At 40.4% G+C, this 24688-nt stretch overlaps 2 long non-coding RNA genes across 5 annotated transcripts in view; one reads left to right on the top strand and one right to left on the bottom strand.

Annotated features, from left to right (window-relative positions):
* LOC144323315 (uncharacterized) overlaps nucleotides 1-24688 on the top strand; it is a 74660-nt gene that overhangs the window by 753 nt on the left and 49219 nt on the right. For all 4 annotated transcript variants that reach the window (XR_013388729.1, XR_013388728.1, XR_013388727.1 and 1 more), the window contains exons 2-4: nucleotides 6136-6215; nucleotides 8882-9063; nucleotides 17120-17211. This is a non-coding gene — a long non-coding RNA (uncharacterized LOC144323315). The remainder of the gene's footprint in view (nucleotides 1-6135; nucleotides 6216-8881; nucleotides 9064-17119; nucleotides 17212-24688) is intronic.
* LOC144323316 (uncharacterized) lies at nucleotides 15230-24387 on the bottom strand. The gene is made up of 3 exons (XR_013388732.1): nucleotides 24094-24387; nucleotides 18411-20316; nucleotides 15230-16826 (listed from the first exon to the last, which is right to left on the bottom strand). It is a non-coding gene; the product is annotated as an uncharacterized LOC144323316 (long non-coding RNA).

The raw sequence follows: 24688 nt of genomic DNA, 5'->3' as shown, positions 1-24688 counted from the left end.
CCCGGGGTCACGCCCTGAGCTGAAGGCAGATGCTCAGTCGCTGAGCCACCCAGGCGTCCCCCCTAAAACAGTTTGATGCTCATATAAGAAACCGATGCAAAAGCCTTCATTCAGTAGCACATATACGTGAGGCAAAAGTAGACAGAAAAATGTGCTTCTCCGAAGGTCCAGGTCAGTCTCTGGCCCAAGACATCCCGCAGCTACCGAGTGCAAGCAGAAGAAGGGAGAGGGAGAGCCTGAACCAGGGTACAGGTCGGAGATGAAAAATGAACCCCTGCAGTCGACTGAGCTGATGACATCTCTGCAGCATGGGGGACACTGGACTGTCGTCTGTGGGCGACAAGGTTTGGCTGTAAAACAAGGTCTTGCACCACAAGTGCTTTGTAAACGAAATATATTTTTTTTTTCCATCCGACAAGAAGGATTAAAGCCAGGATGGATGAAAGTAGCAGATAATGTATGAGTTCTCAGAACATCATTTGTGCCTATTACACAACTTTGGGAAATTTGACAGCTCCTATGGTGTAGGTTTTAGAATTAAAAGCTGTGAAATTAAGGGAAAGAAAGCTTAGATAGAATATGTGGCAGACATTCTTGAGGTCTCAGGGAGATTTTAAAAATGATACTTTTTTAGTTATTTAAATTCAATTTAGTTAGCATATACTGTATTATTAGTTTCAGGGGGAGAATTTAATGATTCATCATTTGCATATAACACTCACTGCTGGGATCCCTGGGGGGGCTCAGTGGTTTAGCTCCTGCCTTTGGCCCAGGGGCTGACCCCAGGGTGCAGAGATTAAGTCCCACTTTGGGCTCCTGCAGGGAACCTACTTCTCCTTCTGCCTGTGACACTCTCTCACTCTTTCTCTGTGTCTCTCATGAATAAATAAATAAAATCTTAAAAAACACCCAGTGCTCATTCCATCAAGTGCCCTCCTTAATGCCCAATTATCCTTTCACCCACCACCTTTAAAAAAAAAATGATCCTCTAATAATTGGCTCATAATCTACCACCAAGCTTCCTCCTAGTGCCTTTCCCTATGTGGCCAATTTTTCTCTTGAAATTTAAGTTTTTTATTATTAGTGATTTTGGCACGATTGACTCAAAATCCTCTTTCTTCGAGTCCTTTATATCTTTTACATATAATTGAGGGAATGCAACTGGAATTCATTAATTAAAAATAACAATGATTTGAAAAGCCAAAATTTTCTTAAGGTGTAGCAATTACCTATAACCACTATTCTGTAAGTTTTTAAAATAACATTTTTAATGTATTTATTCATGAAAGACACAGAGAGAGAGAGGCAGAGACACAGGCAGAGGGAGAAGGAGGCTCCAGGCAGGGAACTTGACATGGGACTCGATCCCGGGTCTCGGATCAGGCCCTGGGCTGAATGCAGCGCTAAACCGCTGAGCCACCCAGGGATCCCCTGTAAGTTTTTTTTAAAAAACAAAAACAAGTAGTTTTCAATGTACATATGCCCAGAGAGATTGTACTGCCACAGAAACAACACCTGGCTTTATGGCAAAACTTAAGTTACCTGGGGCAAAAATCATTTTTGATTCTATAAGTTAAGAAATCAGCTAAACACCGGAGTTAGCATCCCGAAAAACAGAATCATTTCCCTTTTAGTAGCAAAAACAAATAATTCACATGCATATTATTGTACCCAGATCTCTCAGGAAGTACTTTCAAAATTGTGGTGCACCTATGAATATTGGTGTATGTGTGGAATGGTCTGTGGCTACATAATCTGTCTTCTTTGAAAATTACATTAATAAATACCTGCTAAGTTTAATTTCTTATTACCTTGAATAATCCTTTCATAGCATGATTAGGTAGTAGGTAAGCTTCAGGATCTGAAGTCAAAAAGCTTTAAATCTGAACATCAGCCCTGTGAGTTACTACCTAGGTGACTCTAGAAAATTAATCTTTTTAATCTTCAGTTGCCACATCTTTATTTTTTTAACATTTATTTACTTATTTGAGAGAGAGAGAGAGAGAGAGAAAGGGGGGAGCGAGTAGCAAGCAGACTCCCCCTGACACCAGGCTCTACCTCAGGGCCCTGAGGTCATGACCTGAGCTAAAATCAAAAGAGTCCGATGCTTGACCAGCTGAGCCACCCAGGTGCCCCAGTTGCCACATCTTTAAAAGAAGAAAATCCAAGTGCCTTCCTTATGAAATTCTATTACGTAAATGAGATGGTGCGGATAAAGCACAATGCTTGGCACACAAGGAGTATTAAGTTAATGTTTTAGAAGCCCAATGTGGTATCATTGCACCATGGAGCCACCCAGTAAGTCAATGTTTAAATATATTTTTTTTATATATTTATATTCATATTTTATGTACAAATATATTTTAATATATATATTAGGTAGCTCTTCTGTGATCATCACTCCCACTATCTTTTATTAAATTCTAAATAGACTTAATTATCAATAAGTTTTAACATTCTAGTTGAAAACTAGGAAACCCAGTTCTTTTTCTGAGCCTTTGTCATGAATCTTTTAGAAAATCTATTTTAAATAAATAATGGGCTAGTATTCTTGTGTAATAAGAAAACTTGTCTAATGTCATTCTGAACTATCTGTTTTAGTTCATGGTGAAATACAGATATTACTCAATTTACCTTTCCAGTTGTTCAATCCTTCAGATTTCACCATTAGTCCCTTACTCTCTGCTTTTCTCTTTTCCACCTATTCCTTAGAGATTCATATTTCCCAGAATTATATTTTTTGCACTCTTTTCTTCTTTTTATTTTCCTGGAGTGATCCTATTATGCACACTGATGGTTTCAGTTATTACCAACCTGTGGATAACACCCTGTATGACATCGATATTGACAAATAGCAATAGATTGTCCAGATTCACAGAAATACTGCAATAGGAATGTGTTTGCAATATCAGCTAAAAGATGAAAATGCGAGTTTCTCAACCTTCCAAACATGGAGACTTTCTGGAATACATTACGTCAGACCTTCTAGAAACTTCACTTCCCTTTCTGAGCCTACCTTATATATGTAAAGGTAGACTGGTCTTATACACAGCATTCTCTAGAGACCATCTCATCTAGGTAGGTAGCTCATCAATCATCAACAAGAGTTATGTAATGCACAAGATCATAGCTAAGGTGCTCTTTAGAGAGGATATTCAAGACTTGAAAAAAACCTTTATTTTTAGCGTCTCTATGCTAATGTCCAAGTACATTCCTGAATTTAGTGCTACGGGAATAAAACAAGAAACTGCTACTGGAATATCTCTGAACATCATGATATCAAGCCCTTTTACACAAATATCTAACTCCAGAGTTCTTGTGTGAGATCTAGACATGAATACCCCACTGCTTATTGGACATCTTTACCCGGAAGTCTCATTGGCACCTACATTCCTCCCAAAAAAGGAGTTGGTCCTCTTCATACATTGCCTTTCTCGGTGAAAGAAGTTGGTTGCCACTATCCATCTGGTTCCCATTTGGTTTTCCAGATCAGGAAACAAAGAATCAAACTTGATTCTTAACTGCTTCCTCATCTACCACATTTAAGCTAAATCAAATTCTGTTTGTTCATCCCCCTTTGTAACTTTCAATTCATCCATTTTCTCCATTCCATTCTCTGGCAATCATCATCTCTCACCAGCTTAAATTTTATTTATTTATTTATTTATTTATTTATTTATTTATTTATTTAGAGAGAGAGAGAGAGAGGGAGCTGGGGGAGGCAGCAGAGGGACAGAAGAGGAAGGGGGAAAGAATCTGAAGCCAACTCTGCCCTGAGTGCAGAACCCCACCCAACGCAGGGCTCGATCTCATGATCCTAAGATTATAACCGGAGCCAAAACCAAGAGAGGGACGTTTAGCCAACTGAGGCACCCAGGCGGCCCTCATTGGTTTAGGACAACAGTTTCCAGTGTACAGTCCCTACCTCTAGTCCATTTCTAAGCTATTTTCTTTTTTTTTTTAATTTTTATTTATTTATGATAGTTACAGAGAGAGAGAGAGACACAGGCAGAGGGAGAAGCAGGCTCCATGCACCGGGAGCCCGATGTGGGATTCGATCCTGGGTCTCCAGGATCGCGCCCTGGGCCAAAGGCAGGCGCCAAACCGCTGCGCCACCCAGGGATCCCTCTAAGCTATTTTCCACGCTTGTCCCAGAGTCTTCTTTCTAAAATGGAAGTATGAAGCCCTTTTATGGTTTTCTAATGTTTTCAGATTAAAGCCCAGACTCCTTTACATGGTGTACTGCGTAGATTCAGAGACCTCAAGCAGTAAGGTTTGTGAAAATAAGAGACTAAAGAATTTAAGCCACGGGGCCGAGCCCTACAGAAATACAGGAAAAGCTTGGCTTCCTTTTCATAGAGTTTGGAAGCTAGAAAACCCTTTGGCGCCCATGACTGCTTGATTAATCTCAGCAGCAGGTGTGCGTTGCTTCCTTCTCACCTCATCTGCTCAAGTATTCCTGAGACACATCTCCTTCATGTCTCTGCTAAGACTTCTCTTGATTCTACCAAACCAGTTCCCTCACTCCTGATTCCAGACATCACCAGCATCTTGCTATCTCATAGCATCAGCTTCTTCCTGGTGTCTGCTACTTTTTCCTTCTTTCCGTGTCTATTTGACTTCTGTGTTTCTACCCTACATACTTCCTCTTTATGAATTACATTCAAATTTCTAAAGAGAGAATCTAAGGAGTTTGGCAAACTGAGTGTAAACACCGTACTCCAATTTTGCTAAGCTTTTTTTTTTTAAGTTTTTTTTTATTTATTTATGATAGTCACACAGAGAGAGAGAGAGAGAGAGAGAGAGAGAGAGGCAGAGACATAGGCAGAGGGAGAAGCAGGCTCCATGCACCGGGAGCCCAACGTGGGATTCGATTCCGGATCTCCGGGATCGCGCCCTGGGCCAAAGGCAGGCGCTAAACCGCTGCGCCACCCAGGGAGGGATCCCAATTCCAGGGATCCCAATTTTGCTAAGCTTTTTGCCAGACTACCTGAAAAGGTCACTGAAAAGAATAGAGATCAACTGTCCACGGAGCAGGAGACACCCTGGGTTCCAAAGATTATGGTCCAAGGTGATTGGTTTCTGTGGTCAGGATAAGGGGCGGAACATGGACAACTATGTTGAAAATAGAGCAGAGATCTGTTAGTTGCATGAGTTAATATGAAATTTTATTGCAAATGTATTTATAAATGCTTTCTTACTTACATCTTTTCCTTTGTCATTGTCAATTCTCTATCTCCAAATTACTTTTCCTGAGATGAATTCAGTTTGACAGTTTTCTTTTTCTAAGAATTTTACCAAGTCTGGAGGCTTGTACCAATGCCTCTTGGTACATGCTGTCTATGTATTTCTTAAAACATATTCTCAAAGAATCCCTCAAACTTTAATTTTCAGAATTAAAAATTATAACTTGCTTGCTGGTCTAAATTACATACTGACTGAAGAACATATGCTTTCTTTACAGAATAAAGAAATGATTACAAAAGGCAAATTATGAGTGGAGAACCCATAATTTACTATTTTAAACACTGTGTTCCTCCTAGATGTAAGAATAATATTGTTTGTTTATATGCTTCTTGTGGTTACACTCCAAATTTTCTTTAAAGATGAGTTTTTTATTTTTAAGTAATCTCTACACCCAATGTGGGGCATGAATTTAACAATGCCAAGATTGAGCGTCACATGACCTACCAGCAGAGCCAGCCAGGAGCCCCTTCAAAATTATTTTTTAAACATTTTCTCTTCTGTCTTTGTTGTAAGTGCTTTAAGAACATATTTTATACTTGGTACATCAGTTTGTTCCCTGTTGTGTGGAAAGGCAGCGACAATGTATTAACAGTGAAGGAACCGGTTTCTAACGAGACTGCCATCTTTACTAGGAAACTTCCCTCAGCTGGACCTTCTCTAAATCATTGCATCAGTCACCTACCAGAGCACACCTGAGTGCAAATGGTGTGGAAATAGTTCTGCTATGAAAAAGCGGAAGCAATAGTCACCCCTGAAAGTTGTCCTCCCCTCCAATAGCTCACAGAATGTTTTAAGCAGCAAAGGGAGCAGGGAGCAGTGTACAGATTTGTCAGGCTTTTTCTATGTTGCAGAAGTAAAGATTGAAATACTCCCTTTCAACATTTTCAGAGTCCAGAGGTTCACAGACGCCTTCATTCCGTGGGGAAGATTCTGAAGATATTTAATATTAACTACAAAGCATTTCAGAGGTATTTCCTCTAATAGCTCTGTGGTTTTTTATTTTGCCTTGAGGCCTTGTGCTCTATTCTTGCTTTCAACTTTGTTCCTGAGAACAAGACCACGCTGTCTAGCTGTCTCTGGCTCCTTAAATCACCTCTCACTGCTGAGACTCATGCTGGAAACCACATTGATGGCAGGGAGGCGGGTGCTGGAGTGGATACGCAGGCCAGGCTTACCTTTCATAGTCTTCATTCTTTTCCCCTTTCTTGGACTTGCTTCTCACACCTGCGTCTGTTTCTCTAGCCCAGCCCTACAGCTGGTTCCTTGGGAGCAGACCCTAAGGAGAGATTTCTGGGCGATTAATTTATTAAGGATGTGTTCCTGAGAATAAACTGGTAGAAAGTCAGAGATGCGGGGAAGCAGAAGAGGTCAATCAGGGAAAGCCCCAACCCTCTATGCAAGGGAGTTCTCCTCACACCAGCCATTGACCAAGGCCTATCTCAGATACTTTGGCTTTCCAAGCATGTTGAGCAAAGAAACTCAAGAAACCCACGGGCAGTACTTTGGAGGCAAAGTGTTGCTTGAGTGAACTTGGGAGACCCTGGGCTCTTGACCCTGCCGGTCGCCAAAGGTGTCGCAGAAGGTTCTTGGTCTCATGAGAAAGAATTCGAGGACGGACACAACATAGCCGGTGGGCCCCACAAGTGGGAGAGTTTATTAAAGCAAAAATACACTCTAGAGATGTGAGAGCAAGTGAGAGAGAGAGAGGTGCACACCCTGGGATTTGGGTTTCTACCTTTTTTTGACCGTTCTTATCTAGGGGATGGAACATTCGTTACTTGGGATGAGGATTTCTTAGAAGCAGGATTTTGTGCTTTTTCTTCCTAATTTGGTCAGGAGTTTCTTGTCATGGTATCCGCCATGTTGGGCCTGTCCAGTTTGATCCAGTTTCTTGTGGCATGCTTCCTAGACAGACCTTTGACTTTCCTAAGGGCTGGCTATGACTTCCTTGTTGCTGGCCTCCAGGCATCCAGTTAGAACCTAAGTAACTGCCTACTCTGACAAAAGAAGAGGAACAGAGAAGGTGGGACAGGCTGTATAGAAATGATAGAAGGGACAGGGATCTGGACAGAGTGCTCACTACTCTGCCCCAGTCAGTTGTTACTTCTCCTGCGTCAACTTATCCGATACTGAGACTCTCACCCCAGACTCCACCAGTTGCAGCGGCACTCTCTCAGCAGACATGAACCAACCCAATGGGTCCCAATTGAGGGCAATGTTTCCCTCCCATCTTCTCACCTTTCCTGCGCTGGGACACTTGGCAATGACTGGAGACATTGTAGGCTGTCACAACATGTCACAACATGGAGAAGGGATACTAATGGCATCTGGTGCATAGAAGTCAGGGCCAATGCAAACATTTTACAATGAAGTCAGGGCCAATGCAAACATTTTACAATGCATGCAGCATCACCCCACCCCCGACCCGCCAGCAAAGAATTATCCAATCCAAAGTGCCAGCAGTGCCAAGGTTGCTATGATCAGTTGCAGTAGTTAGATCAGTACTTTGTTCTCCTATGTTTGAAACCAAGGCTTATAAACTATCTGGTGCCCCAGTTCTCTAAGATTATTTTGATAAATCCCCAGAGCCCTCCTCAAACTGAAAGTTAGCTGCTGAGCCCCTACCTGCCTGGATCTCAGCATATTGCCTGCTCTAAGTCCCTGCATCCAAGAGCTTTGTCTGCACACAGGCTGAACATTCAGTTCCTCTGGCTGCATCTTCCTGAAGTCAATTATCCACCCTAAATACTAATGTCATGAGTTATTTGTTAATCTGTCCTTGGATTTCAAATGCCATCTTCTTGTCTAGACTTCATTTAATGGCCTCAGTTTGTCCATTCTCTGGCTGGTTCTTCCCACTTCTCAACCCACTGCTCTTTCATCAAATGGGCACGTATAGTTTCCTGGCCCTATTCTTCCTCATTAAGCCTACCTCACTGCGGTTAACACATCTATGTCCAGTTGTTTGATTCCTCAAAATGTGCTTTAGCATTTAGATGTGTCTCTTAAAGCCAGTTATAGAGGTAGGAAATCATGTTGGTTGAGCTCAGTATTTCCTAACTGGAAAAATCAGGAAAAGAAGGTCCATGCAAAGCAGCAGCCAGACTAGGTTTTCTTATAAGACTTCCTCTAAATCTGAAGAGAGATAATAGTTACCACTTATGGAGCAGCTGTGTGGGAAACTGTCTACAAAATGCATTTGCTCTCCCATTTAATTTAACCTTTGCAGAAGATCCTGTGAATTAAGAAGTACTGTTTCTATTTCATGGATGAGGAAACTCAGGCTTGAAGAGATTAATTCACTCAATAAAGTTCCTCTAGCGAGTCAGGATTCCAAACCAGGTTTTTTTTACTGTAAAACGTGTGCTCCTACTTCATCTATATTTCAGAAGTGACATGTTGTCCCTTGAAAAATCTGTTAAAGCTTGAGGCCTGTGTCCTCCCTTAATCTGTTCCCTGAACATGTTATTGATCAGAACCTTTCTTTCAGATTTTCAGATTATTTGCTTAGAAAAAAAGAACTTTGGGTTTGTCTTAACACTCAATACCCTTCCCTGTGGGGAATAACATATATCCCAGGTAATTGTAGGGTTGTCTTTCTGTCTCTCCTCCCTCCCCCCCACCCATACTACAGATTCTTCAGTGAGAAGGCCTCTCTGTGTTATTCATTGCTTTATTCCTGGCAACAGGCATATATATACTGGGCTTCAGTAAACATCTGTTTTAGTTTATACGGATTCTTGTCCTCAATCATAACGGGACAAAGGTACCGAAAGACAAGACTTCAAGCAAGGGAAAACAAAATAAGCTACTAAGGTAAGCACACTGGGCAACCTGCACCCACAGACAGGAATGGGATAAATCCTGGGAAGTGAGAACTGCCCTGCACTTTTCTGAATAGCTGTTCCCTCCTTCAACAAATGTTCATTGAGTGAGTTAGTAAGTGATTGAGGGAGTAAATGAATCCTGCCGGTAGAATGAGATTTCTTTCCCCCGATTTTAAGACCTCCACTGTAATACCTGGCCACTGTGTGGGAAACTGCAATATAGTACCTGGTATGTGCCAGAAGTAAATATTTCAAATCTTTGAAGTAAAACTTGAGTAACAACCAAGAATTGAATTCTTCAGATCAATGAAAACAGTGTAGATTCTTGACCAAGACGTGGCTACTTTGCATGCAGTAATGGATGACTTTCATGACTGTGGTGGTGATATGCCTGACACCTGATAAATCTTTCTTTTAAATAAATTACTGCATTACAAGATTAGCGACTTTGCCTTCTTTAAATTAGTGTCAAGGGCCAAAGAGACCAGGGAAATAGTCAAGTCCAAATAGCCCCTTGCTTCTCAACAACTATCAGGAGACTGTGAGAACTAGTGACCTGGAAAATTTCAATACAGTAGATGGGCATCTATGTGGTCTAGAGACCAGTAAGCAAGGAATGCCCCCCATCACTGAGCACGCTGATTGCACAAGATCCAGATACAGGATAGTTATGCTTTAAAGAGCAGCTTCCTAAAAAAATTAAAAAATAAAAAAAAAGGGATCCCTGGGTGGCGCAGCGGTTTAGCGCCTGCCTTTGGCCTGGGGCGCGATCCTGGAGACCCGGGATCGAATCCCACGTCAGGCTCCCGGTGCATGGAGCCTGCTTCTCCCTCTGCCTGTGTCTCTGCCTCTCTCTCTCTCTCACTGTGTGCCTATCATAAATAAATAAAAATTAAAAAAAAAATAAAAAAAAATAAAGAGCAGCTTCCTGGTAACATTGGACACAGAACCCACAAACCAGCCCAGTTGGTTTGATTGCATTGCCCCGAGCCTCAGGGAGCTTGACTTCCGGGTCTCTGAGTGTTATGCCAGAGTGAGGCTAGGGGAGACCCAATAGTTTCCTATATGTTTGTCTTTAATAGGGATGCCAGAGAGAGTGGCCTGTGCCAGAAGGAGAATGCTAAACTTCAGGCTGCAGGAAAGAGCTAGAAAAAGAACACAATTGCTATGACTCAGAGAACAGTAGGTGCCCCAAAGCAGGAGAGCGTGTTGAGGGTAAAGAAAGGATTGGAGGACTTCCAAGTCAGGGGGAAAAACCCACCTGCCTAAGCCAGCAAATTGAGATCCTTATGAGCAAGACTCTACTGGTCCTGCCACAAAACAGAGAAGGTCCTTCCAAAATTAAAATGGGGGAAAAAACATAATGAGCTATTTCAGCTCCAGAAAAAAAAAAAAAAAAAAAGCCAAGGGGCAGGAAAGACCACTGCCAAACCCAAGTCAGTACCAGATTCTGTGTGAAGCCCAAGTTCAGATGAAAATAGAGCTGACATTATAGGTTTTCAGGATCCTGAAGCTCCAGGAGCACATGCAAGTCCTAGGAAAGAAACAGGGTCTTCTTAGAAATTTCCAGCATTTGAGGAAAGTCAGAAAAAGGAGGAACTCCAGCTCCAGGCATAGTTTTTAGATGAGAAATGTTGTGTCCTACTACCCAGATCAAAGGAAAGGGACAAATGCCATATTATACTACCATTAAGCAGGCTCTAAGGATGAGAGTAGTCCTAGCAGGGACAGGATGATGAAAACCACAAAAGTCACCTTTACAGAACTGTCGGATTTTAACCATCAGGTACTTTGGTTTATACCCCTTCCCAACACCCACCCCCAGCCACATCCCCACTCCAGGGAGACTCCACCTCAAAGTGGGATACTCAAGCATGGACCAAAGTCACTTTCCCAGGCTCTGTCTGGGAGGACATTTTTCATCAAGTAAGCCAGGGATTCATCCTCTGTTCTTTCCAACGAAGAAAATCTCTGGAAGCAATGTTTGTGTACATACTTAGTAAAGATCGAATAGCCCTGATCTAATAGCCCAATCATCTGAAGAGGATGGTTTCTGTTTGTCATGAGCAAGGATTTTCACTGTTTCCTAATTGTTTCTTCTTAATAACAACATTTTGTTGTCAGTGTTCTGTGGGGGTAAATGTCAGGGTATCCCAGGATTTGGCTTTAGGAAATGGAAGGAGTTAACTTTAATTCTTACGGGAGGCCACTTTGGATTCCCAAGGGCAGAGAAGGAGGCTGATAGTAGCATTCCACACCCACTCCAATCTAAGTTTAATTACGCCTGTTCAAAGGTCCAATTACTCCAATATTTCTCTTCCTGTATTCATAATACATTTATTTTAAGAAAGAAAATATGAATAGACACCCATAAAACATTCAGGAACTTTCCATAGTGGAAAAACAGTAAAATTGGGGTAATCTATCAGAACTGTCAGAGGGCAAAGATGAGTGGGGAAGGAGCCCAGAACTTCAAGGGTCAGTCCTTCAGGCCAACATGAAATGTTAATATTCTAAGAAGAAAGTAAATCTTGCCTAATGGATTATTTTACAGTTTAACAAAAAGTTATGTCGGACCACATGGGGCCTAAGGGGTTCGGGAAGGGGCAAATCATGTGGTACGTTATCTAACCCTACACAGGAATGACTGGGGTACTCCAGGAATTATGATGGGGAATTGTGAGGTGTTGGGAGTAGAATGGACAACTCTGGTGTCTACCGAAAAGGTAATGGACCACTTGGCTAGGATTATTAGTTCACAGTAAATTCAAGGGTATTTGGGGATAACTAGGAGCAGATTCCAGGGAGAGAGGATTTATTGGAACTGCTGTGATTGTAGTCTGTTGTTTGTCATTAAATTGGGGCTAATTCTGATCCAGCGTCCCTTTTCTTTGCAGTACCTGCAGCCATCTTTATCTATTAAAGATAGTCAAGGATGTCCCGGAAGCCTTGGGTCACAAAGATATTCTCTTACATCAGTTTCTATTACCTTTAGGAGTTTCCTTTTCACATTCAGTCTTTAATATATTTGTGGTCCACATTCAACTATCATGTTAAGAAAAAATGCAGTTTTACTTTTCCCCATTTGGTGATCCAGTTTTCCCAAAATGTCCATGAAAAAGTTTGTCCTGTCCCTGTTTCCATGAGGTAAGAAGTCTCAAATATATATGGGTCTATCTCTGAACTCTCTATTCTGTCCCAGTATCTATTTTTCTGCTCTTATACTCTACTCTTCTTTATTTCCATGGCTTTCTAGTATGTAATAATGCCGGTTCCTTCCAATTTGGCTCTTCTTTTACAACTGAAAAAATTAGATAACCATGGACTTTTGTTCCTTGAAATAACTTTTGACTGTTGAGTTTCCAAACCAAAGAAAACCAAACAGAACAAAACAAAAACACAGTTGCAATTTGGGTTGAGAGTGCATGGAATTTATGGATTAATTTTGGGGAATATATATCTTTAATGTTATCTCATTCAACATAACAAAATATCTTTCCATTTATTCAAATATTTCCCTATGTCTTTTAATAGAGTTTAAAAATATCATAGACAATTTCTCTATTATTTGGTAAGTTAAATTCTTCGATACTTATATTTTTGTTGTTTAAATTATATTTTCTAGTTGGTTATTACTCTTAAGATAAATGTTACTGATTTATATCAACTTATCTTATATCTGGTGCTCTTTCTGAATACTCTCACTCATGCTAATAGTATGGTTGTTGATTCTAAGTTTCCCATATAGATGATCGTATCATTAGGAAATAATGAGAGCTTTATCTTTTTTCTCCCCAAATTCTTACATCTCTTATTTTTCTTTTTTTTTAAAGATTTTATTTATTTATTCATGAAAGACACACACACACTGAGAGAGAGAGAGAGAGAGAGAGAGAGAGAGAGGCAGAGACACAGGCAGAGGAAGAAGCAGGTTCCATGCAGGGAGCCCGACATGGGACTCGATCCCCAGTCTCCAGGATCACGCCCTGGGCTGAAAACCACGCTAAACTGCTGAGCCACTGGGGCTGCCCTTATTTTTATTTTCCTATACAGCTTATTTGGTCCTGTAGAACTATGTAAAATACTACCAATGAAAGTCAAAAAACCTTGTGTTTTCCTGATCTCAAAGTGAATACATCTAATTTTTTTTCCCATTGAGTAAAAAGTTTGCTCTTAGTATTAAACCTTATCAAAATAAGAGTGTTTATAATGTATTTCACATCAACTCCAAACTCCAAAACTAAAAAAAAAAAAGCCTGTAAGAAGCAAACAGTACTGTAAAAATACAAAATGCTTAAAGCATCACTTCCTGATAACCTTAAGTTAAATGGAGGCTGATAGGTAGGACTTTGAAAAAGCTCAGCTGAGGTTCAGTCTTGGCCCTCTGTCTTTCCTTGTGTTTCTAACCTGAAATGCAGATATGACGGCTGAGCGTTCATGCAGCCACTTTGTGATGTGGAAGGTGGAAACTTCGTGCTAAAAGTGGTAGAGAAGGGCAGTCCGGGTGGCTCAACGGTTTAGCACCGCCTTGAGCCCAGGGTGGGATCCTGGAGACCCAGGATCCAGTCCCACATCCGGCTCCCTGCAGAGAGCCAGCTTCTCCCTCTGCCTGTCTCTGCCTCTGTCTCTGTCTCTCTGTCTCTCATGAATAAATAAAATCTTTAATAGATAAATAAATAAAAGTGGTGGAGAAGCAAGCCTGCCTCCCCTGGGGCTTCGTGCAGCTGGTTTACTAGCCCTGGACTGCCTGCCTGCCTGCCTGCCTCCGGGACTCCGTCCTGTGGGCAAGTGAGCCCCTAGGTACCCCACAGCTGTGTTCCCATTACTGGCACCAACTACCTGGCTGCTCCAGGGACCTTGGCCTGCAGGCCTGTGAGCTCACATTCCTCCGCGGTGTCAGGCACCTGCTCTGAGCTTCTGTACTGAAGGAGAGGCCAAAGCCCTTGCCCTAGTTTGTATTCTCCTCGGTGAGTGTAAGCTGAGGTATAGGGAAGGGAGGAAGTGGGGATCAGACTCCAGGCCCCAGGGCAGAAGGACTCTGGCTCTTGACCACTCCTTTTACCTGCCACTTCTTTACACGGCTCTTCAGAGACTCTATCCCATCTTTTGGCAAGAAGATGACTTCCTTACGCTGCAACACACCGGTTCTAAGGGTTAGCAAGGGAGAGGAGGAGTTTGCAGCCTAGTGTTGTAGGGGATGCCGGGCAAGGCCACATTCCCTGAGCTCCCTCTCAGCGCCGTCAGCACTGTTGCTGGTGGCTGCAATACTGAAAATCTGGCTAGAGCATCCTTGGAAAATGGCTTATTTCATGTGATGTCACAGAGACAGCAAAATCTCTCAGCCTGCAGGTATCTGGTAGGTAGTTTCCAGCACCCACTTCATAGTCTATGTCCTACTTTTATATCCTGTTGGCTATTTTTGCCAACTCTCTTTGAGGTCATTACTCAGATGTTACTTTCTCCCTGAAACGTTCCCTGCACCCTTCTGTAGAGCACCTGGGTGGCTTACTTGGTGACATGTCTGCCTTCAGCTCAGATCATCATCTCAGGGTCCTGGGATCAAGCCCCGTATAGGGCTCTCTGCTCAGTGGGGAGTCTGCTTCTACCCCTCCCCCCAACTTGTGCTCTCTCTCTAATAAAGAAAATCTTTAAAAAAATAAGCAAAATAAAACTGCACAGTTTCCAACTCCCCATCTCTCTTCCCTGCTTCATTCTTCCTTCATAGCATCTAACATATGGCGTATATTTTATTTATTCTGTTCATGGTCTGTCTCCTCCACCTGCATAAAGGTCTAGTAGCACAGGGATGTTTGTCTGTTTTCTTCATTCCTGTATTTCCAGTGTCTGGCACATAACACATGCTCAGTATTATTATTTATAGAATAAATGTAATTCCAAGGTGTTACAAGGGTTGCCACATTCCTGTAAGTCAAAAACTAAATTATATTATTCAGGGCAGCCCGGGGGGCCCAGCGGTTTAGCGCTGCCTTCATCCTGGGGTGTGATCCTGGAGACCCTGGATCGAGTCCCATGTCAGGCTCCCTGAATAGAGCCGGCTTCCCCCTCTGCCTATGTCTCTGTCTCTCTGTGTCTGTCATGAATAAATAAATAAATAAAATATTTTTAAAAAATTCTATTATTCAGAAGCACCTCCCAATGCCCTAAGCCATGCCTGAACTCCTCAGGCCCATAAGGAATTCTCTTGGTGGTGGATCTGTTCCTTGGTTCTAGTGATGCATCAATCAAGAGACAAGCAAGAAATGGTTGGCTCTCCTAAAAGGGACATTTGAGGCTTGTTTAATCAAGAGGCTATTTGCAAAAGTGTGGACAAGTTTAAAAGAATCCTCAAGGGAAGGTAAAATAGTCACCCTGTGCTGAAAACCGTGAGAGTAGTTTTAGAGAGTAGTTGTAATTGTAGCAGATGTGCCACGGTGCCCCAGAAGGAAAGGAGCTCGAAGAATAATGGCCTGGCCTCACTCCCTCCCTTCCTTATGCCCCCAAGCCAGTGCCTCCCATTGGCCAAACTCAACAGGAACCTCAAGGATTATTGATGGTCAATTTTAATATCCTAGGATACATAGAGGGAGAATGATTTAGAGGAGGTGGGTATCCAGCACAAGTGGTAACGATACACTGGTCAATTATGGAGTCAGTAGCTTTTCTTTCTATGAAACTCTTTCCTGCCATTGCTCAAGCCCCAGATAGATAGATTCCAGAGGGCCAGTGGTGCATGACCCTGATTATTTAAATTGGTGTATCTACCACCCATGAGCATGGGTGCTATCTGGATCTCCTACACGTCAGTACGTTCTGTACCTCCATCTACAACTGTGGGATCCACCTGTTCTCAGCAGTAACTGTAGGTAACATGCCCCCTTTGAGTAAGAACACATTTTAACCACAGGCCACCCATTTACTGAGTACATGGGTACCTAATGTACTTTCTCCCTTCACTTCTATGGCAGCAGATACTGATGGCCAAAGGCAGAGTTAATAATATTATTTATTCTTTTCTTAGAATGGTGAAGCTCCCGAATATGTTTTTCTAATGGAACAAAAGCACCGTCATTCTAATGTGGAACTAGGTTGCTACAGCATACTTGGGGGAATTTTATAGAAACTCGGCATTCCCCAGGATTAATCAATGTACCTCCCCCACCCACTTGTCCCTGCAGGTTATCACTGTATCAGAGGGTTCTGAATGCTACACAGGGTGATCTTGCCATCTTAGGTGTTTAGGTTTATGGTCACAAACTAGGAGTATCCCCATCAAGTAACTCACTCTGCCCTGGATCATTAAAATACAGTTCTTTGGCTCAGACCACAAATTCAAACCTCTGCCCTGCCAAGGCGTCAGATTAAAATAGGCCCTTTTCCATGCTTTACATCGCCGTCTCTTGTGGTCATTGCCCTCGAATCGAAGTATGATAGAGATTTGTTCACAAATACCAGTAGGACCGTATTGGTATCCTGGTACGTTCCCACTGCATGACCACCCTCAGACGTAACCAGCTTTCCTAGAATTTCATAGGCACATGTGATTGACCAAAACCTGTTCCCCCAAGGGACCCCCAAAAGTCCATAACTAAATCCTAGAACCTGTGCAGATATTACCTTACATAGCGAAAGGGACTCTGGATATGATTAAGGATGGTCAGGTGGAAAAATTGTCCTGTATTATCCAGATGGGCCCAATGTAATCACACGGGTTCTTGTAAGAGAGGTCCAGGAAGGTCAGAATCACAAAAGGAGCTGTAACAACAGAAACATGGGTATGTGAGAGAGAAGGAGAGAGGGAAATGTTAAGATGTTAGCCTGCTGGTTTTAAAGTCAGAAAAAGTGACCATGAACCAAGGAATGTAGATGCCTTTAGACGCGGGGAAAGACAAGGAGACAAATTGTCCCATAGAGCCTCCAGAAGGAACAGAGCTCTGCTTGACTTGAGTTCATAAGACCCATTTTGACTTTGTATCTCTAGAACTTTAAGATAAACTTTACGTTTGTCTTGGTTTTAAGTCATTGAATTGGTGGTAATTGTGTTACAGCAGCAATAGGAAATTAATACTGGTGCTGCCCTATCTCTGGGTGATGAGTGATGGAATGACAGCAGTTCCAAGGACAACAGAATGAATAATAGGTGAGTATAGGTCTGGTGGCTTCTCATTCTCTCTCTTTTTTTAGAGAGGGGACAGAAGGGCAGACGGAGGTGGAGAGAGAATCTTAAGCAGGCTCCACACCCAGCACAGAGCTTGGAGCTTGGGCTCCATCTCGACCCTGAGATCCTGACTCAGCCGAAACCAAGAGTCAGGTGCTTCACTGACTGAGCCACCCAAGTGCCCCTCTCTTCCTTTCAATTAAACTTTGTATTTGTAATAATTTTAGATTTTTTAGATTTACAGAAAAATTATGAAGATAGTACAGAGAATTTCAGTATGCTCCTCCCCCCGCTCTTATGCAGTGGTACCAGGGGTGAGGGGTGGAGGAGGGAATTGTCTAAAACAGGGCATGTGGGTAGTTTTGGGGGTGAAATGTTATATGATTGTAGTGATGGTTATAGAACTGTACACACTTGTCAAAAGTAATTGAAATGAACATTTAAGATTGGTTCATCTCTATATATAAATTATACTTAAATAAAATTGATTTAGAAATAAAAAGTGGTCAGAAAAGTACAAGATTTTATGTTTGCATTTAATTCCTGATAAGCGTATTGTTTTTAAAATTATTGTATTACTTGATTTTTATGCTCACCTCATTAATTAAAAAGAAACTGCATAGTAAAAGAAAATTTATGAGAGAAGCACAAGATTAAAGTGAGAAACCTTTGAGAAAGTAGAACAAAAAGACAACATACTTTAAAAAATATACATATTACAATATGGATGAAACTTGTGGACATAATGCTAAGTGAAACAAGCCAGTCGCAGAAAGACAAATACTGTGTATTGTACTTACATGATCTACCTAAAAGAGTTAACTTTAAAGAAACAGAAGGTCAAATAGTGGTTGCCAGGGGATAGAGGGAGGGAGAAAAGCAGAATTGTCATTTAATTGGTACAGAGTTTCAGGCAAGATGAAAAGTTCTGGAGATCTGTTGCACAATGTGAATGTACTTAAAACAATTGAACTGAAAATGGTCAACTGTAAACTTAAAAATGGTTAGGATGAGACATTTTTTTCTTATGTGTTTTTTTTTACCACAGTTAAAAGTATTTTTTAAATAAAAAAAGGGAAATACCCTCTCTTCCAACAATTCTATTGATAGCACTTTATTCTACAGACATGTTAAGAGCCCAAAGCATGTGTGTACATGTCTATAAATATATAAATGTTTACCTCCAGGGGATCCCCTGGGTGGCTCAGTGGTTTGGCGCCTGCCTTCGGCCCATGGCATGATCCTGGAGTCCCGGGATCGAGTCCCACATCAGGCTTCCTGCATGGAGCCTGCTTTTCCTCTGTCTGTGTCTCTCATGAATAAATAAATAACATATTTTTAAAAATGTTTACATACACATATGTGCATAATTATATATAAATAAACCAGGGGAACAAGGGGACAACCCACATGTTCATCAAGGGAAGAATGGCTAATTAAATGATACAGGACGCCTGGGTGGCTCAGTGGTTGAGCATCTGCCTTTGGCTCAGGTTGTGATCCCGGGATCCAGGATCAAGTCCTGCGTCAGGCTCCTTGAGGAGCCTGCTTCTCCCTCTGCCTATGTCTCTGCCTCTCTGTGTCTCTCATGAATAAATAAAATCTTAAAAAAAATAATAATTAAATTTTACAGGCACACTGTCATGTCACTCATGTCATGTGAAAATGCATTAATTATAGCCACACAGACTAATGTAGGTAAATGAGACATATAATGTGGAGGAGATAAAGCACGTCATACATGTAGACTTACAGAGGAGGATACATACAGAGGAGGATATCATGCTCATAAAACCACAAAGCTATATATAAAAATACATAGACTTAATTCAATTTCAATTCAACAAATATTTTTTGAGTACCTACTATATGCCAGCAATGTTCTAGACATCAAAGATATAGGCAGCAGTAAACACAAAAGACAAAAGTGCCTGACCTCATGGTGCTTAATTTCTAGTGCTGGAACAGACAACAAGTAAATTAAATATATGTAAATTGACGTGCTAAAGAGAAACATAAAGGGAAGTGGCTAGAAAGTGGTAGGGAGAGTAGTAGGGTGGCCAGGGAAGGCCTCTCTGAGAAGGAATATTGGAGGGAAGACCCGAACCCAGTGAAGGAGTAAACCATGCAGATATCTGGGGAGAGAGCATTCCAGACAGGAGAAACAGCAAGTACAAAAGCCCCAAGGTCTCAGTGGTTTGGGTGGGTTTAAGAAAAAGCAAGTGGACCTCTTTGGAGTACTCTGAGTGAAAAACACAGTGGGCCACAGGTTCAGAAAAGCAAGGCAGAGTGGGACTGACCATCTAGGATATTGCAGAGTTTTACTCTGAGAGGTTTTGTGCAAAGGTCTGCCATGATCTGACTTACTTGACACAGAATTACTGTGGCCACTGTAATGAAAATAGATTAAAAAAAGAAAAGAAAAGAAAATAGATTGAATGGGAGCAAAACGGAGAATCAAGTTAGGAGGCTACGTTGATGATCCAGGTGAGAGGTGGTGGCTTGGAGGAGAATGTGGTGTGGTGGTGAATTCTGAATATATTTTTAGGGAGGAGTCGACAGGTTTTGCTAACAGGTTGGATATGGGGGGTGGGGATGGGAGTAGTAAGAAATCAAGGTTGACTCCAAGACTTTTGGCTTCAGCAAATGTGTTAAGACAGATGACAACAAAGAGGGCTGAAAACCACAAACTTCATCGTAGTATTTTTCTCTGAGGGTTTTCTGGGAGTCGATATTAGAGAGGAGTCCACAAGGCAGCTTCAAATGTTAATAGTTAAGTTCTGAGATTGGATGAAGGGCTACATGGTGTTTATTTTCTTCTTCTTCAAACTTACACATTTGTTACATATATTCTTTTACAAATATAAAACATTGCATTTTTTTTCTAAAAAGAACAATAAAATCTCAGCAGATGAGAATAAAACTATAAAAACCAACCACGGCAGACCCAGTGGCGCAGCAGTTTAGCGCCGCCTGCAGCCCAGGGCATGATCCTGGAGACCCTGGATCGAGTCCCACGTTGGGCTCCCTGCATGGAGCCTGCTTCTCCCTCTGCCTGTATCACTGCCTCTCTCTCTCTCTGTGTTTCTATGAATAAATAAATAAAATCTTTAAAAAAATAAAAAAAATAAAAACTTACCACATGAAGGGCTTCTTCCTAAAATAATTAGCAATGTGTAATTAACAATCAATATATAGGAATCAATAAAAAGCAAGACTTGATATACAGGGAGATTTATCATTATTCTTCAGTAGAATGGTAATATATGAGAAATAGAGGAATGGTTAAACTAAGACATAGTAGAATATTATGTGGCTATTAAAAACCATAGTTTCAAAGGTATTTATGTGGGCACTGCTCACCTCATAACGTTAAGTGATACCTTTTGTATTACATATACATCAGGAAAAGAGACTGGACTTTGGAATGTAATTGTGCTAGATATAGATCTCACTTAGTCTATTAGTTTGAATTCAGCACAGCTGTGAGTTGCAGAAATGCAAAAATGCCTCTGTGTCTCTCATGAATAAATAAATAAAATCTTAAAAAAAAAAGCTATGAGAGACAATGATGGACATTATATATTAATAAAGGTTCAATACAGCAAGGAGATATAATAATTATTAAGATTTACACATCTAATGACAGGCCATCAAAATATATGAAGCATATTGTTCTGTAACAGATTTCTAGAAATTTTCCATTTGCGAAACAGAAACTCTATATCCACTGAGCAATGACTCATTTTTTAACTAATCTTGAATTACTGGGATAAACCCCACTTGGTCATGATGTACTATTCTTTTTATAAGTTGCTGGATTCTTATGCTAACTACTTTTGTGTGTGTCTATGAGGATTTCTGCATCTATGTTTATCGAATCTGATAGGTTTTATTTCTTTTTCAAATATTTTATTTATTTAATCATGAAAGACAGAGAGAGAGAGGCAGAGACACAGGCAGAGGGAGAAGCAGGCTCCATGCAGAGAGCCCGATGCGGGACTTGATCCTGGGACTCCAGGATCACGTCCTGGGCCGAAGGCAGCGCTAAACCGCTGAGCCACCTGGGCTGCCCTGAATCTGATAGGTTTTAGTATCAAGTTTATGTTGGCCTCATGAAATGAATTGAGGACTGTTCCCTTCTTTATTTTCTGGAAGGGTTTGTCTAAGATTAGTATTAGTTCTTCCCTGTTTATGATAGGCAGAAATCGGTAGTGAAACTTCAAGGCTTTTTTTTTTTTTAGTGAGAGATCTTTTTAAAATTTAGAGTAAAATTAACATTTTGAGGGGTAAAATTAACATTTTTGGGGGGTTCCGTGCTATAAGTTTTATCAATTTATGAATTAAATAAGTTTAAAATTTAAAAAAATAATAATTTTCATTTCTCCCAGGTGAATACCTAGAACTGGTTGTATAGTGTATATTTAACTGTATAAAAAAACTGCCAGACTGTTATCCAGAGTGGCTATATTATTTTGCCTTCCCGCTAGTGATGGATGAGAGTTCAGTTGCTGTACATCCTTACTAAAACTGGGTATTGTAATTTTTATTTTAGCCATTTTAGTAGACCTATAGTGGTATAATATTGTGGTTTTATTTTGCCTAAATCATCATAAGGGCTTATGTTAAGCATCTTTTTGTTTATATGCCATCTATCTTCTTTGGTGAAATGCCTGTTCAAATCTCTTGCACAGTGTCCTTATTGAGCCTTTATTGTGATGGATTTTTTTGCTGGACATAGAACCCTGGGTTGACAGTTCTTTCCTTTTAGTACTTCAAAGATGTTCTTCCATTGTCATTGATTTCATGGCTTCAGATGAGAAATTCAAGCTCATCCAAATAATTGTTTTTCCATATGCAATGTTTCCATATGCTTTTATTTTTCTCTAGTTCTATTTTTTAAAAAAACTCATTTCTAAGTAGATTTCAGTGGCTTCATTATAATGTGTTTAAATGTTTTCTTTGAATTTATCTTCTTTGGGTTTCCTCAAGCTTCCTTTATCTGCAAATTTATGTCTTACTAAATTTGGGATTTGTGGGGGGCATTTATTTTTCTCCAAATCTAGCTTCAATCTTAACCTTTCCTTTTGGGAACCCAATGGCGAATATGGTAGATTTAAAAAATATTGTCCCACACATCCTCGATGCTCTTTGTTCATTTTCTTTCTTTTTTTCAAGTCTTCCCTCGACCATGCTCTTCAGACTGTATAATTTCTGTTTACCACTCTTCAGGTTCAAAGACTTTTTTCTCTTATACCACCATTATGCTGCTGAAACCATCCTTCCTTTGTTTTCTTTAACTTTTAAAACCTTTTCATCTTAAAATAGAGAATCACAAAGTGGTGCCAAGATAGTAAAGAGAGGCACTATGTATCTTTCATCCTGTTTACTCCAATGGTTATCTTATATAATTACTGTGCAATATCAAAACTGAGATGACATTGGTACAATGTGTGTATATAGTTCTATATCATTTAATCATATGTGTAGATTTAGGTAATGAACACTGCAATCTAAATACCAAACTATTCCATCATTACATAGCCCTCTCTTTTAGAGTCCTATCACACCCTACTCCTACCACCTAACCCTGGAAACCACTAATCTGCTTACCATTTCTATAATAGTTATTTAGAGAATTTTTAATATATGGAATCATATAGTTTGTGCCCTTTCAAAATTGATCTTTTTCATTCAGTAAAATGCCCTTGAGATCCAATAAAATTGTTATATAGAGCTTTTTCCTTTTTATTGCTGAGTATAATTTCATAATAAGGTTAGACCAGTTTGTTTAACTGAGAGACATTTTGATTGTTTCCAGTTTTGGGTTATTACAAATAAAGCTATGAACAATGACGTTTGGGTTTTTATGAAGACCTAAGTTTTCATTTCTCTACAATAAATGTCCAGAGTGATTCTGGGTTGTATGATAATTATGTTTAGTTGTTAAAGTAAATGCCAAAATACTTGCCGGAATGGCTGTACTATTCAATATTTCCACCAGCAATGAATGAGATCCAGTTTTTCTGTATTCTTACCAGCATTTGGAATTTTCACTATGTTGATTATTTAGTTTTATAGCTTTATGTTTTGCTTTTAAATCTATGTCTCACTTTGAGTTTATTTTTGTATGAGGTGTGAGTTTTAGGTTTATTCTTTTGCTTATGGATATCCAATTGCTTCAGCGCCATTGTTGAAAAGACTATCCTCTCTTTACTGAATTTCTTTTGCAACTTGTCAAAGATTGATTGGCTATATTTGAGAGACACCATTTTGGGGCTCTCTCTGCTGTTGCATTGGTCTCTGAGTTTCTCTCTCTGTCGGTACTACAGTCTCATTACTATAGCTAAGTCTTGAAATCCGTTAGTTGTCTTTCCCTGTGTGAATTGGTCATATTTTCCTCATTCTTTCTATAACAAGTCATTTTGATTCTATCCTGGAAATTATTGTGTCTGTGATGCTTTATAGATTGTGGGGTTCTCTTATAATCCTTTGGAGGATGTTATTTTTTCCTTCTTAACCAATCAACCCTGTTTAAGCTCAGACCAAAAGTTCTGTCTTGCTTTCTTCTTATATGCAGTGCTTTCAAGCTCAGTTCTGTTTTCAGTCTTATTTTCCTTTCAGACTTTCCTATACCTCCATCACTCAGGTATAGTCTGAGATTTGGGTCATGGTTTAAATCTTAGTTCAAGCCCATAGAGCTTTTGCTATGTTGTTTCGGGTCTATCCTGAACATGCGTTTCTCAGGGGTTAGTATGACACTTGGGCAATGTTCTAAATATTAAAGGTTATGATGTTCTAGATTTGTCCCGTCCACAAACAACTCAGAGGCGAGTGTTAAGTGTATTATGCTGGGCTAATTACCTTCCATAAATCTCTCCTTTCCAGAATTCCTGTTACATATTCCAGCCTGCCAGTTTCCCCTTTGATGGTTCCTTTAAGACAGAAAAACAAGGTTCTATTTGAGGTTAGCCATCTACCTGGTTTATACTTCTACAACTGGGACTGCCTTCAGGAGGAGAGCCATGAGATGAAAGGAACTCAGGAAACTCATCCTTTTATGAATTGCTTTTCCAACTTCTGACTTCTTTCCACAATCCACTTGTTTCTATGCCCTTTTCAGAAGCTTTAGGCAGTGGCTTTATTAATATTAATATTCTCAAGATTTTAGTTAAGGAAAATCGTCCATTACATCTCCTCCTCCTCCTCGTCCATTACATCTAAGTTATTGAATTTATTGTCAAAGTTGTTCATTATCATCCTTTTAATCTACATAGTATCTACAGGGATGTCCTTGCTTTCATGCCTGATCATGATAATTTATTCTATCAATGTTATGGGCTGAACTGTGTTCCCTCTCAAAATTCATATAATGAAGCCTTAACTCCCAGTAATTCAAAATTGACTGTTTGGTATAAGGGGTTTTAAAGGTGATTAAGTTAAAATAAGACCATCAGGG

This window comes from Canis aureus, chromosome 11 (genome assembly GCF_053574225.1).
Source record: "Canis aureus isolate CA01 chromosome 11, VMU_Caureus_v.1.0, whole genome shotgun sequence".
In the NCBI taxonomy this organism is placed as follows: Eukaryota; Metazoa; Chordata; class Mammalia; order Carnivora; family Canidae; genus Canis; species Canis aureus.
The sequence above is the reverse complement of the archived record's forward strand: the minus strand, read 5'-3'. Positions and strand labels throughout refer to the sequence as shown.